The sequence below is a fragment of the Oryza sativa genome, chromosome 5 (genome assembly GCF_034140825.1).
Source record: "Oryza sativa Japonica Group chromosome 5, ASM3414082v1".
In the NCBI taxonomy this organism is placed as follows: Eukaryota; Viridiplantae; Streptophyta; class Magnoliopsida; order Poales; family Poaceae; genus Oryza; species Oryza sativa.
In genome coordinates, this window is record NC_089039.1 from 9,377,519 (window position 1) to 9,382,429 (window position 4,911).

The 4,911-nt window shown below is 49.5% G+C and overlaps 1 long non-coding RNA gene across 1 annotated transcript; it reads left to right on the top strand.

Moving 5' to 3' along the window:
- Positions 1 to 1,727: 1,727 nt before the first annotated feature.
- Positions 1,728 to 3,253, top strand: LOC136356589 (uncharacterized). Its single transcript, XR_010741578.1, has 2 exons — positions 1,728 to 2,225; positions 2,315 to 3,253. It is a non-coding gene; the product is annotated as an uncharacterized lncRNA (long non-coding RNA).
- Positions 3,254 to 4,911: the final 1,658 nt, after the last annotated feature.

Consider the following 4,911-nt stretch of genomic DNA (forward strand, 5'->3'; position numbering starts at 1 on the left):
GATCTGGAATTTACTTTGATATGCGCTTACTCTGCTATTTTCGGAAATTTCGGAAGTTACTGCTTCGCATTTACTTGAGTTTTTGAATTAGCCTTTTCAACCCCCCCGCCCCCCCCCCCCCACAGGCCTAACTGACCCTTTCAATGGAAATCAAGTTTAAGAAATTATGCATCTAACAAATTTATAATCATCTCATTCAGAGTTGGAACCAATTTCTTATGAATTTTAGAAGTTCTTCTTTTATTTTTAATTATAATCATTTACATCTATCTAAAGGTGGATATATTTTGTACATTATTTGATCCACATCCGAGTTCACCAAAGTAAAGTTCAAACTCATGTGAAGCTAACAAGTTTTAGTTTGATTCATTTTAGTTCTGTACAAATTTTATAAGTTAGATTATGCTGTATGCTAATTATTCTTTATACAAAATTTTAGAGATATTTTCTTGTACTGTAAGTGTATCTTTTGAATCTACAAAATAAAAGAGCATAAATTTTATGAGTTTATGGAACTTTGTTCATCTAAAATGGAGCTAGGATGAACATTTTATGCATTTCTAAAGTTTGTATAATTTTCAGTTCAGCAAACAATGCTTTAGATATTTTCTTGGTATTTATCTAGAATTTAAACAAAGGGGTCCAATGGTCAGTGATTTGCGAATAAGCAGAAAGGCTCTTGAGATTTCTAGGAATCAACCCGCAGTCCTGTGACTGTTCTCTATGTGAGCGAACTTTTATAAACTGGTGCCTAGAGTTTTGTTTCTTCTCAGAAGAAGTCCCTGCGACCTGGACAGGGGTGGCATGGATGGCCGGCGGCCATATTTGGGTTCGCCAGGCCATATTTGGGTTCGCCGGTGGCGAACGGTGGCCGATCTCGCCGTATGTCCAAAATATAAAATGTATCTAAGGTTCTTACGCACCCTTTGGTAGTTGAATCACGGTTGATAATGTATCACGAAGTCCGCGAGACAAGATCGACCAAACGATGATCACGAACAGCGCGTACATAAACTAACCATGCAAAATTACCGCGTGTGCAGTGGCGGACAGCTGAACGTAGTCAGCATGTACAGGCAGTGCTCACGTGCGAAACCAAGATTTTAGTACCATATGGGAAAATTACGTTGGTTGAGACCCGCATAAAAGAGGAGGCGCTCATGCTCCCCCCGCTGAGCTCGGTGGTGCGGGCTTTGTAACCCTAGCTGCGGGGGGCGGGAGTTTGGCAGGTTTCGGCCGTTTGCGGATCGAGGTAGGCAATATCTCTCCCACCGGGGTGCCTGTACTTGGGTGCCTGGCATACATACGCTGCTTGCTTAGGGCCGGTCAAACGGCGTCCCACACCTGCTAACTCTCTCTTTTTTTTTTTCTGATAAGGCGAAGCCGACTGTGCACGGTGGCGTGGCGCCGGAGGGGATCAGGTGGCTGCCGCTGCAGTAAACGGTGGCGCCATGGGAGAAGAGACGCACGCATCGCCTGAGACCAAACACCTTCGACCCGCGGCTCAAAGCGTGTGTATCTGTGCTGCGTATGTGACGACGTAGCTGGATGATCTCAAACTTTCGCCGTTGGTGGTGGTGACGGCGAGGGTGGCCGGGACTCAGCTTCGGTGACATCGTGTAACCATGTCACAGTGTAACATTCGGTGGATCTCAGCCATCCAAATTAAATCCAACGCCTGTTTTGTTGGGCCCGCCTGCAGGTAAAAAAAAAATCCCCAATCCATCCATCCCGACGGGAGACGGCGCCCCAATCCATCCATCCCGCGTGCGGCTCTCCTCTCGTTCGCCCGACGACGCGAGCTGGGAGGCGCGCCGCCGCCGTGACTCGCCGGCCTCGCCGCGAGTGGGGAGGGCTGCGAGCGTCCGCCGTCGTGCCTCGCCGGGCTCGCCGCGAGCGCCGCGCGAGGCGTCCGCGCTCGCGTCGTCCTCGTCCGGCCGTCGCGGAGACCGAGGACCGCCTCGCCCGCCCGCGTCCGGCCGTCCAGCCGGGGCCCTGCCGTCCCGCCGCGGACAGGGAGGGGTCAGGGGCAGCCCGGCGGCGGCGGCGTCGTGCCACGGCAACGGGACAGCGCCCACGCGGGGCCACCCGGCGAGAGCCACAGGAGGAGCGCGGCGAGGACGACCATGAAGATGAGCGCCGTCTTGGGCCACTTCGTCGACGTTCTCCACGACCTCCATGGAGAGGAGAAGATGTCAGACTCCGACATGATCGCTGTTCTTTGGGTAAGTCTCGTCGTCGTCGTCTTTAAAGCTCGAGAAGGAAACGTCCATGGCGTTTTCATGGATTGGTTTCTTGTTTTTTTTTTCTTTAGGAGATGATCTTTAGAAGGACGGACACGGTGGCTTGAGCAATGGCGGCCGGACCTCGTCGACGTCAGGGGCAGCCGGCGGCTTCCACGCGCCTCCCTGGCCGCGGCTGGACGGCAGGGTGCCACGCTGCCGCCTCCGCCCGCAGCCGCGCGACACGCTCCTCCAGCTCGGCGCCGCGCCGCGCCGCATTCGAGGCCTCCGCCTCCTTCTCCCTCCGGCAGTCCGGCGCAGCCTCTCCGTCTGCAACAAGCAAGCAAAAGCGACGCCACCACCGTAGAAAACGCATAGTCGAACACCAGCAGCAGCAAGCAACGAATCAACACGATCGACGACGTCGACGATCCTCACATGATCCTGGAACATACGCGCCATCTCGTTCTTGTACCGGTCGAACTGCGTGGCGAGCTCGTCAGAGAGGATAGACGACGCGGAGGAGGTGGTCGTCATCGACACGTGCTCCGACCCGCCATCGTCAAAGTCGAGGCGGAGCCCCGTCGCCGCCGGCGGCCGCTTGTTGTGCAGCTGCGCCAGGCTCACCACCTTGTGCCCCTGCGCCTGGCGAGGAAGAGGGGAGGAAGCAGATGCTGCTGGTGCTGGAGGTGGGCCGGCGCTGCTTCCCGTTGGATTAGTTTTCAACGCCCCAGATCGCTCCAATGTCACACCGTGACATGCCATAGTAAAGTCACCGAATCCGAGTCCGGGTGGCCGTGGCGAAATCCAACACACGAAGAGCGCGCATTTCGTCTAAGCCACCGGAATCTTTGCACGTAGGTTTTTCCCGGTCATGCGCCTCTTCCAATGTTCTCAAGATCGAGTGAGCTTCCCTGAGAGAGGGATCTCGTTGGTCATATTGTTTCCTGTGTCAACCAACATACTGATGTTCTACACAACCAACCATGCGAGATGTTCGAGAGAAATAATTATGCGCAAGCTTCTGTACTCTACATGTTTTAAACATATATATATATATATATATATATATATATATATATATATATATATATATATATATATATATATATATATATACACATGTTCAGGTCTTCTCGATGAGAAGGAATACCCTACTCTTGTCCGTGGAAATATTCCGCCGAGTGTAATATTGATCTAATGATTCGGGTGAAAAGTTATGCTCCTAGAAGCATTCGGACCCCTCCTGAGAGAGAGAAAGAGAGAAACAGAACATGAACACAACTGGTTACCGATATCCCCCGTCGTTGGCCTGTTCATCTTGCTGAGCCATTTGTTTGAGCGCATGCATTTGGTACGGTTTATTAGACGGAATAGCGTGGTTCGGTATTGCGACATGATTCTATTGTTTCAGCTAGCTCCTCTCAGATCTTTGTGCTGGAGGATTTTCTCAACTGCTAACTGACGATGCCAATTCTCAACTGAATGTTTAGGTTTCGTAGCTGAAATTGCATGGAGCGAGATCGATCAATGTCGAAACAAGATTTCGGCAATACTAAAAGGGGTGGCAATCAAGCTAGAAAATTGGATGGGTTAGAAGAAAAAGGTTTGTACAGGTTCAGGCCTTCTCGATGAGAAGGAATACCCTACTCCTGTCCGGAGAAATATTCCGCCGATTGTATTATTGATCTGATAATTCGGGTGAGAAGTTATGCTCCTAGGAGCATTCGGACCCCTCCTGAGAGAGAGAAAGAGAGAAACAAAACATGAACACAACTGGTTACCGATATCCCCCGTCGTTGGCATGTTCATCTTGTTGAGCCATTTGTTCGAGCGCATGCATTTGGTGCGGTTTATTAGACGGAATAGCGTGGTTCGGTATGGCGACATGATTCTATTGCTTCCGCTAGCTCCTCTCAGATCTTTGTGGTGAAGGATTTTCTCAACTGCTAACTGACGATGCCAATTATCAACTGAATGTTTAGGTTTCGTAGCTGAAATTGCATGGAACGAGATCGATCAATGTCGAAACAAGATTTCGGCAATACTAAAAGGGGGTGGCAATCAAGCTAGAAAAGTGGATGGGTTAGGAGAAAAACGTTTCTATAGGTTCGGGCTTTCTCGATGAGAAGGAATACCCTACTCCTGTCCGTGGAAATATTCCGCCGAGTGTATTATTGATCTGATGATCTGGGTGAAAAGTTATGCTCCTAGGAGCACTCGGACCCCTCCTTATATAGGGGAAGGAGCCGAGATTACAATGTACAGCCCATATGCCTTACGGACTAGGCTAACAGATATATTACAATTGTAACTGACTAATACAGGATATTTCCTTGATATACAAGTTAACATAATACCCGAGTCCTTTCCTACACATATTCTATATGTATAAACTATCCCCTTTAATAACCAGTCGGATATCTATGCCATATAGGTATGTTGTATCCATAATCTCCACAGTAGCCCCTGAGACCTTCACAGTCGACGAAATAATCTTCTCCCGAGTCATTAAATAAAAATCCCGAGTGCTTCAATCATCTCTGCCTTGGCCTCCCGAGTACTTGAATCAAAGGCTGTGAAGGTTACAGCCTAATTAGCATCCATCACAACCTGACAAATATCCAATAGATGACGCTTCATTTACGTCACAAACACATAAAATTGAGAAAACTCCCTGTGTACCCCT